Genomic DNA, 14,658 nt, shown 5'->3' with positions numbered 1-14,658 from the left:
CAGCGAGGCACATTTGGAACGTGGGTTTTTTGATTCTTGTGGATCAGCAGTATAGAATGTACGTTTATATCAAAGAAGGAGAAATGTTAGAACAAGAAATCATAACCTCAAAATACAAGGGAAGATACTTAGGTGTACTGTAAGGAAGTTGTACTTTACTGAGATGGTAGTAGATTAGTGGAACAACCTCCAGGCAGAAGTGGTAGAGACTGAAGGAATTTAAACATGCTTCGTATAGGCATATGGAAACCAAAGACTGATACAGGTTTATGTCTTACATGACGAGAAACAAGCAGAATACATGGGGCGTATCGTTCTTATCTGCTGTTAAATTCAGGAATCTCATTTTTAAACCAAAAATATTTTAATATGTGACGTTCTGTAAATATGTAATTTTTGCAGTCAAAGTGTATCCCTTATATGTTAAAAGCTTACAGGGTTCTACAAGAAAATGCCTTACATGGACAGAACAAACAGTCAGCCGTCCTTCACAGCACGTGGTTTGTATGCAAAAGTGGCACTGCGCTGTTCCTGCACTTGCTGGCATGTTTGATAATGCCATCATTCAGAAAGAGCAATGATGGGACTGCTTGCAATCAATGTTAGAGCAGTTCACGATCAATGAGATTATCAAATGAGAAGCATAGCGTTCATGTTCTTTAGAAGGGAGCACCTTGTTATTCTGATGTATCCATACACTCCAAAAGAACATTATAATGAAAATCCGGAAAAAAAACAGCATTTACATCTTCGTGATTGTGATACACACCGGGGGTGTAAAATTATCGAAATAACATGTCAAAAATATACAAAAGATTTGCTACGTGTACACTCTATCCACCAGATGAATTTTCATGAATTCATAATTGGGTTGCACTTGTAGGTACCGAAAAATAACTAAATCTGAAATATTAACAGATGTGTCGTCTTTCTTATCATTGGCAAATTTTCTTGTGCGCAATAATTGTCCTTGGAAATTTCTTTAAAAATAGAACTAATGTACAAGTGGCATTTTGATGTTCGAGCTAACCTTAGTAGACGTACCCCGAGCACTATTAAATTATTAGGTATTTTTGTTGCACTTTTGCTATATTTCCAAGCAATGTCATTATAAAGTAGATTTAAGGATTTGTTTGGCACTTAATATATCAATTCAGATACTTCAGTAAGCATATGGATGGCATTTAAAAGTTACATTTTACATACGATCTGGAAAGTGGGGCTACAATGTTACTGAAGTTTACTGGTGTTGGTTCTAATTTGAAATAATACTATATTATGCATTGGTTTTGGTTCAAATATCCAAAGGTAACTTGTCTAGATCATTGTAACCTAGAACAAGGTTCTGGCTTGGATACACTGAGATGTTGATATATGTTTAGTATGTTTATACTGCTAATAACTAACCATATGTATTGTAACACATAAAAATGTTTGTATTTTGTATTATTGTAAAGTAATGCTGTAAAACTCGACACTACCTCTGTGACTATGAAATATTAGATTAGATAAGCAAATAAACTAAAGTTGATATTCTATGTGTGTATTCTAAGTGTTTAATAAAGGAAACTTGCTAAGCTCTTCAAACTGTGGGTCTATGAATATCGCCGTGTATACTGGATACTCATCAAATGAGACAAATCATGCCTTAAAAATGTTAGAATATTGTGACATTTGTCTACGAGGATCAGCGTGCACTTCTGTATTTTGAGTTTGAGATCCAACTCAAGAAATGACAAAAGCCTTCCTTACTGGATATAAATATGGACACTACATTGAATTTTAGTTTAAGTAGCAAAAACATCATTTTCAGTAAATACATTTCCAGGTGTTCCGTGTTTAGTAAAATTTACAACACTTAACAATCCAATGTCTCATCTCTTGCTAAACATTATCTCATCTTTTTATCAGCTGGGCTCCGTCTTATGTCGGCAATAAATGACACAAGTTGAAGTATTGTAAAAGGAAAACAATCTAAAACAGGAAACTTTCAATGGTAATAAAATCAATCTTGCAGTTTATTGTTTTTAAATATATTAAAATGCTAAATACATCTGAATGTATAAGAGTTGTATACAAACACAGAGATTCACTCATTCTTGACCACATTTACATGACTACATTGTAGTTAAGGTGTTTTATTAACACAAAAGTCCAGTACTTTGTGTTGTATGTAAAAAACACACACCTACAGTAAACATGCTGTATGTTGTATTTCATTAAATAACTCTTAGGCACTTGTGACTGTCATGTTTTTGAAGGGGGCATTTTACTTACCCCTGGTACTCACAGATGGATGATGATGCTGTTATGGGACATTTTCATATTATTTCACTGTGCTTTGTGAAGCCTGCACCGAAACTGTTAATGTCTCGTGTTATAATTTGGCAGCCATATAAAAATATTTGGGAGCCAGAAACAATACTCATGCATAATATATACAGTACATGCTTCAATCATTGCAGGACGTAGAGTTAGTAAAAGTCTTCATGGTGGTGGTCTAGGTTTCGCCAATATTCATCATGTTTTATTTAAAAAAGACAGTAACAACTCATGACAAGTAAGTCCCACACTTTGTAGAATGTGAGTAAGTTGTTGATGTTAGGAGGACCTGTAGAAACAAACTCTCCATAGTAGAGTATACTAATCATTTCATTGTGAATGAGGAGTAAATATGTGTTGGTGTTTGGAAAACGGTCACAAAGTCACAGAGCTCATTTGAAGAGACCCATCCATTGCCTGGTTGGAGGGCATACTTATCATGAGTCTTTATTATTTCTTTAAAACAACGCAGGCCTGATTAATGTTCAAATAAGGTTATTTCAGAGGAAGTTACTTGGAGTGTTAATTAAGCACACTAAAGTACGTGTGCAGTATGTGAATGATAGACATGTGTAAAAACCACCTTTGGGAAACTAGGCAAAGACATGCACGTAAGGACATAGGCAGTGACATACATCCTACGTTTCCTTCTTTGGGAACCAAATTCCTCTATCAATCTTTCTTACCCTGATATCCCTCTTTTCTAGGAGTTCAGAATGTTTCTTGCATATGAATGTATCATAGTGTTCTATGTATAATATGTGTAGAAACAACATGAAATTGGTTCTTAAATGAAACTGTGTAAATAAAATATTATACATTATATTATTATTATTATTATTATTATACTCCTTAGTAGCTTCAATAGTTACAGAAGTTTTTATCTATCACGGATTTCTTAATTTAATAAATACATTCATTGATGATGAAAATGCCACAGTGGATCCTGAAGATTCAGTTTAGCCTTTTGGCCGCCATCTTGCTTTAATGACTTCTAGGGTCTTCTTCCTAGGGTGACCAATAAGTCGTGGGTCATCCTATTGGCCTATTGGCAGGGGTCACATTTTCTTTCCAGAAGTGTGGCCCCAGAAGAAGAATGCTAGGGACAGAGTGGTCCGCAATCGGTACAAGGATCCCACCAGTAGAGTTTCACCAGAAACATTGTACCTTGGATCACACCAAAAACATGACACCAAAAGCATCATTAGTTTGAAAAGATACCTAAAAAGTGTCTGTTAAGTCCTGCTAACTTGACAAACTAACTACACCACCTAAAACAAAAATGTCACACTTTGGTCATTTGAAATGTTGGGAGGTATGCAGTCACCTATTTGCTTTTGCATATTCAAGAAACGTCATATCTTGACTAGGATTAAAAAGAAAAAACTATGTTGTGGGAAAGTGGAAAGTTCTATTAAATGGACCAGGTGGATTTGTCAGATGGGTGTATGCTGCTATGTTGCCTTCTCCCTATTGAGAGATGATATTGTGAATCCAGTTTCCATGTTCAGACGCCTCAGGACTACTTCCTATAGTCACCTTTTGGCACTGTATTTATCCTTTGCTCCCAGTCTGCTTTGCTTTGTGGTTTCAACACTTCCCCTCCCCCATACACGGGTTCATTCATTCCCATCTGTTTACCTCCCTGTTTTTAGCCTTCATATGAAACCAGACCCAAACTCGGTTATTGACTTGGTCCGTTTACAGGCAGATGACCCACTCTGCTACCCCCCTCCATTCAATTCCAGGAACCTAATAGTTAACAAAAGTGAATATGCGGCCAAAGCCTAAGATGTTCTACTGACACCTAGTGGAACAGGAAATAAATGCTGGTGAACTGTCTGGCTTCCTTTTCAGAAGCCTTTCATGGGAAGCTCTCCAGGAATCATTCCTGTGTAAAACAGACTGCAAGTAGTAATGTAGCCTCTGATTTCCTGCAGTGTAGGTACACCATTTATATGTTTTGCATGTTTGTCCCTTACATTGCACAAAGGTTTAGGTAATCATATTAATCTGCCATGCCTCCTTGTATTGGTTTTACTACCGAAAAAAGATATACTAAAACATATATTTGTTGTTATTTACGTAATACACAGTAAACATTGAACCCATTGTTAGTATGTTGCTTGTTTTTAAATTTTTCAGACTGAGGGACAAATAATAAAGGGTAGATGTCCAGGGACCATAACTTACATGGGACGAGAGGGACAGCTGCCCCAGGTGCTGCAAGGTGAGGTACGCTCTCAGCCACCCAGTGGCAATGCTCACAGCCCCCCCTTTCTGTTTCTTTTCACTTTCATAGCACTTGACTTGACCTCCACCATAAATCCTAAACTAGGTATCAATAGCTCTAGATATGGCACTGTGTATACCTAAGTTCAAGGTGGAGGTCTGTGCAGCTTCCAGCACAGACTTCTTTAAAAAAGTTCACCTCCTTATTGGTCTGCATGACGCCTGCTGCTGGACACCAGGATATGATGTCATATATCAGCAATCCGAACCACCAGGTGATCCAGCAATGGGAGAGGAAGAGATTGTGGAGAGTTAAGTGGTATATGCAAAAACTTCCATATTAGCTGTTAAGGGGCCCAAGAGACAGAGGCTATAGGACCAGGGCAGTTTCCTTTTTGGCCTCACATTAGAGATGCCCCACTGAAAATGCCCCATTGGAAAAATCATCAGGTAATGAACAAAGACACTCCAGCCATTGTGATACATCATGGGAGTTCTAGTCCACATTAGCTGGGGTCAGAGTTGCCTTCATATGTTTTGTGGCCCAGCACAAACCTAAAGACAGGGCCCCTCTGCCTGTCCTACCTCATGCTCCTCCTGCAGAGTTGTCCCATGCTTGCAATATGGCCACCAGGCCTCAATCCTCAGAATGTGCCCATATGGCCCCCAAAGCCTGCTGTGGCTCTGATATGGACACCAGACCACGAATGCCAATGAGCAGGCCTGTGATAGGTCAGTGAGGCAGGCCTCACTGTTTCCCCACACCCCATACATGTGTACTGGTTGCACCCTCCTTATGGTGCCCTTTGGCTGTAGTGTCAGCAAGACATGATTCTCCATTTGGCTTTGTATAGTTACAGTTAACAATGAACATACATTATGTATAGCTGCTACATTGTACACTGAGGAAAGGATGAAAACAGTAGAGGAGTTTGAGACAGCTGAGGTACAGCTTGGACGACTCTACATTTGACAAGCGAGGGCCATCTATAGTATTTAAAATGACCCAAAACACACCCAGTGTTTTCAGGCTTTCCAAAAACAAAAAGAACATGCTGGTCTATTTTATGCAACAACATGGAAAGCTCGGAATACTGAAAATGCAGTCACGGTCATTATAAGCCAAATAAAATCAAACCAGCCCATAGGGCAATCACCCGTCCTGCTTGCCACTCCTCATCTCTGAATATTAATATGAAAAGGATTAGATGCAACAGGAATATAAATAAGAATGGCCTGGAAAACTGTAAAAGTGTTTGTGCATGGAATACTTCTTCATGTCCATCATGGCTTACGAATATTAAGCAAGGCAGGGCTGGGCAAGTCACTGGCTGAGGGTCATAGTATGTATGTCACCTTAATTAATTTGATGCGATGTGTGGTTGGGGTGATCTTCAGATGTCCTAAAAAAAATCCACACAGAGCTGCTGCTGAACTTTAAAGCAGTAAGACTTGGTGTAACACAATTCTTCATCCATACCAAGCCATCCATATGAAAATGTGAAGATCACAGAGGGTTTATGCTTCCAACAGCGGAGTATACCAATAGGCAGTGGCTGAAAAAATGAACTCTCCCCTGGATCTAGATACATCACTGCCAGCAGAAGTAAAGTAAACATTCCCATATTTCAGGACTGAATTAAATTCTTATCACTGACAAAATGCCCTTATACTGCTATACTCAGAAACACCAACACTGTTTCTGGTATATTACCCAACTCACCATGCTGGTAGTCACAGTATCCTAGGGTTAAACCGCATATGTGTGGATGACCACTGTTATGTTTGCCCCATACATTTTCTAGATGAGCCTAAAATGACATGTGTGCAGACAGACTGTCCTTCCTGATCATAAAATATCCTTGCTGACAACAGGTCTGTCACCTCTTGAACTGTAATGCACCCCCTCCCCCATATGACATTTCATTCATGCTGTGAATAACCAGTCTGTATTGCTTCATTCATACCACATCTCTCTATATAGGAAGAATACATCCTCTTTTGGGATTTCTCCATCTCTCCTTAATACAGAACATATGAGGTCACCCTGCGACCTAAGACTGCTAGATAGGCACAGCGATATTCAGGGATTGTAAGTGATCTGGCTGCAGCACCTGTGAGCACCATCTTCCACTATTTTTTATTTTTATCATTTTTCCTGTCTCTTTCTGGCTGATAGGTGATAAAGATTTTTTTCTAATGCAAGGCAAAGGGCCAGGCCTACTGTGTGCATTTGTATTTTTACACATTTCCCTCTTATATCCACTTTTTCTTTTTTTGGGCCAGTTAATTTTTCTACATATTTTATGCGTGAGCTTTATATTTTTTTCCAGCAATATATTATATCGTGGAAATAATTTAGAATTTTTCAGCTTACTTAAAATGTTCACCAGAGATGCCACAGCGGAGCAGGGTCCCTGAAGATTTGGCTTTTTTTGTGGGAGACGCAATGGTGCCTCTTGACCGTTCACTCTGCTTCATCACTTCATGGCATTTCTGTGGGGGGCCGAGAACATCAAGGCCCTGCAAGCTTCAGTCAAGGGGAGAAGGAAGAAATGGGCGGCAAATCCCTTTGGGGAGTTATGGCTTAGAAGATTAAGGAGTCTGACTTTAATGGTGACTCTTATCTGAGAACTTTCCCCGCTTCTTCACATCAGGATCATGAGTACCTCGGGCCTTAATAAAAACCAAGAGACATTGCTTGGTATACTGCTATTGAGGTTTCAACCTTACCAGCTGGAGGTTCGTAGGTAGGACCTTTGTGATAATGTAGATTTGTACATGGCTTGTGTGATGATTTTGCACAAGTATGCACTGGTTTAATTCAAAGCAAGTATACAAAGTGCAAATCCTATTTGAGACCTTCAAACAAATGTATATTTTGTATAAAACTATATATTTTTCATTCTGGAGCTGTGATTGTATAAATGTAGTATTCTATATGACATCTACAATTAATATTGTTTCTTCTAGTTGCATAGAGTAAATTATCCGTTGAGAACGAGCAGTTTAAAAACATGTCCCTGATCAATGCAGCCCTTCTATAGCACCGACTTGGTTAGAAAGAAAGGCGACAGTGAGCGCTTATATTACATCTCCTGTACATAGAGGCGATTTTTATCCTTTGATGCAGCCATTGCTACAGGCATTAATATGTGGATTCCCACAATATTGCAGCCTTGTTGGAAAATCCATATAGAGGGCCTAGTCTTTCCCTCACCCCTGACCTTATGACCCCAGGCTGGCCTCGGGACAGGTCTGACCTGGTCACAGGATGACCCTGAGCCAATAAGACGCCCCTTATTAACATAAAACATGGCTTATGTGGCAGGTTGACAGATTATAAGTTGAGTATTATTATAGGGGCTGTAGAGTAACACGGGGATAAATGGTGAGTCCGGAGATTTTAATATCCCTCAGGGCCTGTGTTTTAGCTCACTACTGAAACTAACAGTGATCTATAATACAATAAGATGTATAGATGATTGGATATGATCAAGTGCCTAGCACAGGAAACAAAAGCTTCCCTGCCAAAAGACGGGAGCACTAGGCAAATGTGGTTAGTGTTTTCATTCCATATTTCTTTAGATTAGTGCATTTCATGCCTATATTTAATTTAAGATATTTGACAATATAAATAATTTTTGTTTTTATTATATAACCATCTTCATGGAATACTGATCGTTAAGGCATTATGATGGTCAGATGGCCTCTTTGATTCTGCGAAAACCAATTTTATTGGCTTTAAAAAAAAAAGATTGCCTTTTTATTTACCTTGATATGAGGAAATAACACTCACATTGCATTTGAATGCTGAAACGTGATTGTGCCACAAGAGCAATTGTTTTGCCATAGCCTTACAGTGAACAAGGTGCACAGCCAGAACATGCATTGTGAAACTGATGAGTTAATTAATTAAATTAGTTAAATTATCTAGTACCGTTATAAGCCATCTTAATTACCTTGTAAAAAGTCTTACCATCATAAAGTACCATGATACTTTGGTATACAAGACTATTTAGAAACATGTGACAGTTTTTCCATACAGCAACGGCAAATGTCTGAGAGTGATAAGAGTTGTAGCTTACCACCCGCAGTGTGGGTTTACCTTTTTCATGGCTTGGAAACAACTGTATGAAAAGACACAAAAGAACCATATTGTAGGCATCACACTAACACAGTAGACAGTTTATCAACACAAATACACAAATCTGGATTTTGTAAATAAATATTCATTTAATGTTAGTTATCATATTTGCCGGTTACACAAAGAATGGAGTGAATGCACTCATGCATCTACAGTTTTTACAATGTTGCATGCCATACTTTGTCATGGGCTGATATAGACAAGAATATTGATATATACGTATAACAAAAGGACCTGATTTACATCTCATGATGTAAATCCACACGTTTTGTTTTACAGCACAACCCTAGGCAAGCAGCTATTGTGGAGCCACACCAACATCTCTGTGATGTCATTCAGTTCTGGAGAATGCAGAACAGCCAGTTTTTGTTAGTTATGTAAAAGCAAAAACAACAGAATGGGAAACATTCTTTAAAAATTGTTAAAATTGTAACAAGCTGTTCATAGCAAAGTACCCAAGGCTATGTGTCTATATTATGATTTGTAAAATAAAGCCTTCGGATTTACTAAAAAGGTACAGTGCCCTCCAGTAATATCAGCTCCTTTGGAAAAATGAGCAGAACGGCTGTGAAAAGTTATCTATTGTTTAACCTTTTGTCCATTTCTTAAAAAATATACAAAAATACTCTACTCTTCTGGACTTCCTGTCTCACAGGGGTATAGATATCAGGTAACACATAGGCCTAATTCCCTTAGTCATTCATCACAATGAGCAAGACCAAGGAATATAGCTGTGATGTGCGGCAAAAGGTTGTTGAGCTCCACATAATGGGAAGTGGCTATAAGAAAATAGCAAAGCATTGAAAATGCCCATTTCCAAAATCAATGCAATAATTAAGAAGTTCCAATCAACTGAAAATGTTAGGAATCATCCTGGGAAGGGTACACATGTCTATATTGTCTCAACACACTTTAAAGATGATGGTTTGAGTGTCCCAACAATCTCCAAGGAGCACTAATGGAGAACTGCAGAAGTTAGTTCCGTCTTGGGTTCAGGAAGCCTTCAAAACTACAATTCGACATCACCTACATCACCACAAGTTGTTTGGAAGGGTCTTAAGGTTTAGGGTTATAAGGACTTTATGGTTTAGTCAACATAGAAAAAGAGGTAGAGTCACATATGTTTTTAGGGCCTCTCAGGTCTCTTAAGATGGAATTCCATATTACGGTTGCACTAGTTATGGTTGTCCCTTCCATAACAATTAAAGAGAATGCCAATTTCAACACCTTAGTGCAATCATGACAAAGTTTGGTTTTTGGATTGGGATTTACCATTCATTCCATTGTTATCCTCATCTCATTACATACCACTGAGGAGTCCATGAGATATTCTGTTCTAGTTATATGTATTCATTAACAAAAATACAAAATAAGGTTAAAAGTTCTAAAAGGAGCACTTCAGTCCTATTTTAATTTAACCACATATTAGAGCATGCTTTGCATGGACTCCAGCGCATGCAAATCACAGCAGACATTCTTTAGTTATTGGAGTTAAAAATTAGACTTCTGTCTCACTTCTCCTCCAGAATGTTAAATGTTTCTTTTTCTGTTTATTTTCCACATGAAAGATACGGAATTCATCATACTAGAAGCTCCACCTGAGCCACAAACACCTTTTTATTGTAGATTTTAAAAGGCCATGCTAAGACGTTCCTACTTTTAAACTATGAGCACAGAGTAAATACACAAATGCCTATTGACTATGTCTAGCCTTATCAATTATAAGGACAGATTTAAGCAGTGACAGGCTCATTCTACAAAATCAGTTCTCGGTATAACCTTAGAAGGTACAGACACATATTCATTCATCTTTGTCACCCTTACAAACAAGAGACCAGGAGGGATCTTCTTATCTTCATTCATGTGGCAAGAGAAGAATCAACAGACCAGGTGCAGTCCAAGTTCGTGATACTGCAGCAGGTGTGCAGGAAGGGGTAACGCAAAAAGGGTAACATAAATGGAATGTACCTGCCGGTTGTACTACTTTGCTCTAGAATCTGTTCACAATGTAGAGTTCATTCTTTGCTCTCCAATATACAAAAGAAGAACAAATAAGTAGTGTATCACGTTTGATTTATTATCGATGTGTATCTAAATGCTTGTGCTCACAGGATTTCTTCTTGATTTGGGGATGAGCTTCTGGAAGAAGATATAAGCCAGACTAGTTTAGTAATGATAGCACCATTACATTTATTGAATAAAAATGCACCCAGAAATATATAGAAGACAATGCATTGCAAGGTAGAACAACCTTGTAAGTGTTGTGCCGTGTGGATTAATCAGGCATCACACATTTTCATCTTTAGAGTGATTCCACCTGAGTTTTAACATATACATGACCAAGGCATGTTACAAGAAGAAATCCACCCTTGGAAAAATAATGTTTTTCTTTTAGAATTTCATACAGTATTGTAGATTATCATTGAAGAAAACATTGTCTAATTTCATTTTGTAAACATGTTGGCAGTCTTGATATTTCGCAACGCAGAAGAAGACCCGCTTGTCCACTTTCCTTCATAGACTTTCATTAGTCAGGGTGTCATGGTAGGTGATTGAGACTGTGCCATTGGCAACATGGAAACTGCAATGGAGGCTGGTGCTGCAGCGATGGGACAGCCACAACAGGATTGTCCCAAGAAAACCCTGGGCACTGGGATGTATTATGTAAACTATTTTAAAAAATAAACTTTTTTCAATCTTATTTTGCCATGAAATGATGGGAGATCACTATTAAGCTACATGAAGTTCCTCCAAAAAAAAATCAGTAAATATACATTTTTTTGTATATTCACCTGTTAGGGGAATAGACTCAACATACTAGTTCAGGACTGTTTTACTGATTATAATACATTAACAGTAATAGTATTTTTTTTCATAATAAAATATTTTCTTTCAATTTAATAGCTGCATTTCACACAACAAACAAAATGTATATTTATTTAGGAATTAAAGGGGGCAGCAGATCTTTCCTAGATAAACTCAATCTGTCACATACCAGATCAAATCCAAGTAGTGGCAAATGCTTACATGAATTCCAGTGTAAAGCAGTACTTGAACCTGAGTCCTTATAAATTCAAATGTCAGACTCCAGCCAAGAAACACAGACCTCCTGTAGCTGTTGCTTAGTGTAACTGTATAGCTGTGTCAATTTGACTGTGAAACGGGCTCACGTAACAGCATAGCATAGATTGGACACATATCCCCCTCCTTCATGCCATTCCATCCCAGCCTGAAAGCTGACCCCAGCACAAAGCACCTTGCTCCTTGGATATCTAAAACAAATTATCCTGGTGTGTAGATAATCTTTAGAGTTTGATCCACTTTCACCTCCATCACTACTACTCCTCAACATCACACGCTCATCACTCAATTGCCATAGTGCTTTGAAGTGCCCCTGGACTTTTCATTGCTTATTATATACTTCGTTTAAAATTATTTCCTGGACTGTGATAGTCATTTGGCAGATATCTTTAAAAGTGTAGCATGTATAACCCCCTCCCCCCATCAAAAAAAAATCAGTTTGTATTTTTTTCAATTTGTAGGCTACTTTGGCGCAATATGGGTTAAGTTAAGGCTAACAGTTGCTTATCTCCCACAATCCTCTCCGCTTGATGTGTTTTGACATCTGTGTCCTGGTATTACAAACAATGGAGAAAAATATTTGTGCTGGGGGAACATTCCTCTATATGAACCCAAATAAACCGATCTGAACTGCAGACATACATTGGCAGATTTCTCCGGCTGAAAGGGACTTGGATTTTGTGATTAGGGAGCTGGGAAACGGTTAACGCGTGGCCTACCTGTCCTTATTGCTCTAATGCCCTAGAGTATTATCCAGTGTAGTGTTGACTCCTGGAGAAATTGCACACCACTACAGTGAACATGACAAATTAAGCTTACAAAGGCAGTGTGTTCATCTCCGCATTGGAGGAAGCAAATTGCCCAGCAGCTGCCCAAACTGTTCATTTATATACACAACGGGAGCAGTGTTGAGAAGCAGGAGTACACAGCTTACCCCACTTAAAACAGACAGACACCCAGCCTAACCACGCTTAGCTATTCTAACAGGCAAACTAACAGCAGGCCTCCCGTCTGGATACAAGTACAATGGAATCTATGATTAGACAATGTTATAAATAATACGTTTTACATTTAGGATATCTCATGACTTTTGATAACATGCTATCAGTGTGACCGCCAAATTATCGGCTTTTAAATCACTATATTCATAGTTGCCAATATTTGAAAAATAATTCCAGGTACACGTTGCAGCACAGCTTTCTATTATGTACTAACCACACCCACCTGTTCAAGGCTCCACCCACACAATTCGCATAATTGAGCTCCACCTAGTTATCATGGTGCAGATGATGTCACCTACCAACACTACAATATAAACTTGGGATGGGGTAGATCCATTTGCAGAGCAGCATCTATATCAGGCAGGTGAATTTTATCAACGTTACTTTGAGGGAATAACAAGAAAATTAATGATATTACTATTGCAGAGAGATGGATAAGCCAGGACACGTGCAGGGACAAGATTTTCCCTTGACAGTACCTCAAAAATCAGGACTGCCCTGGCAAACGCGAGACACTTGAGAAAAATTTTTTTGAGCAATGGAATGCGTGACACCACAAACGGGTCTTTCAGGGTGACCCTAATTAAAAATATAAAGCCAACCAGCTTAGATTAGAAAAAAGTGACCTTTCCTCCCCAGGTCATTTGAGGACCTACCCAAAATAAGTACCGTGGGGAAAAAATATTTTTCAATTTGTGCATAATATACACTAATGTATGCCGTAATGTACCCAATAATGTAAGTTAGCACCGGAGAACATTTGGTTTTATCTCATTTTGTTCCAATAAACTTCATGTGATATTTTTTGGAAACTTTCCCATCATAATTACCACACTGAGCTGATTCCTTATGGCTAGACAGAGACTTTCATTAGTCAGAGCAAAGAATAAAGTGCAATATTTTTTCAAATGTATTAAAAATACAGTATTAAAAATGGTTGAATTCCCCTTTAAAATGTAACCCTTCTAGCAGAAGGTTCAGTCAGCAGTGGGGACCACTGGCGCACCAACTTTGCAAGCCTGCATGGGGTTTCTGTTAGGTCATAACACACATCTAGCTTAAATAACCCATCAGCTATGTTTCTATAAAGATTAAGGGCTGATTTCTATTACCGATAATCATTTTTTATAGGTTTTATACCCAAACTCCCCCATAGACCATAAAAGAATATTTGAAGATAAAAAAACAGTTACAAATTTATCACAGGTAATAAATTTCCACACCAAAGGTGATTTATTTCTAGCTTGAGATAAAAGCAAGATTACTGCTCCCATAACCATATTTTGCTTATTTTCATAATATTTATTAGAAGATTTCAAAAAGAGGCAGTGGCAGGATAAATAAAAAATATACATTTTAAAAGAAATTCTAGCTAACTTAATCTTGCCATGCAAACACAAAATGCTACTGTACAAAAATAGATTCCTACAAAAGACTTATCAAAGTAGTGACACTAATATTATTTTCTTGATTACAAAAAAACATTTAACCTCTCGGGTGCCAGCGGTTACCCAAATTCATTCATTAGACTCAAGGTACTTTAAATGATCAGTATTAAAAGATTAACTTTTCTTCTTGTTATACATTCCCATGTTATCTATTTCTGAATAGAAATAGAAGCAATTTGCCAATGGCCAGCCAAGAATTTATGTGTTGAAATAGGACTTCAGAAGCTGCTGGTGCTTATTCACTGTATAGGTGGCTGCTGATATTAGATGATTGCCTCCTTGGACACACTCAGCAAAAATGTGACCTACATAATAGTTCAGGGGCATCCAACCTGCGGCCCTCCAGCTGCTGCAGGACTACATCTCCCATCCTCCTCAGCCAGCCCCTTAGCTGAAAGAGCATTATGGGAGATGTAGTCCTGCAGCA

Source organism: Spea bombifrons, chromosome 2 (assembly GCF_027358695.1).
Source record: "Spea bombifrons isolate aSpeBom1 chromosome 2, aSpeBom1.2.pri, whole genome shotgun sequence".
NCBI lineage: Eukaryota > Metazoa > Chordata > Amphibia > Anura > Pelobatidae > Spea > Spea bombifrons.
The sequence above is the reverse complement of the archived record's forward strand: the minus strand, read 5'-3'. Positions refer to the sequence as shown.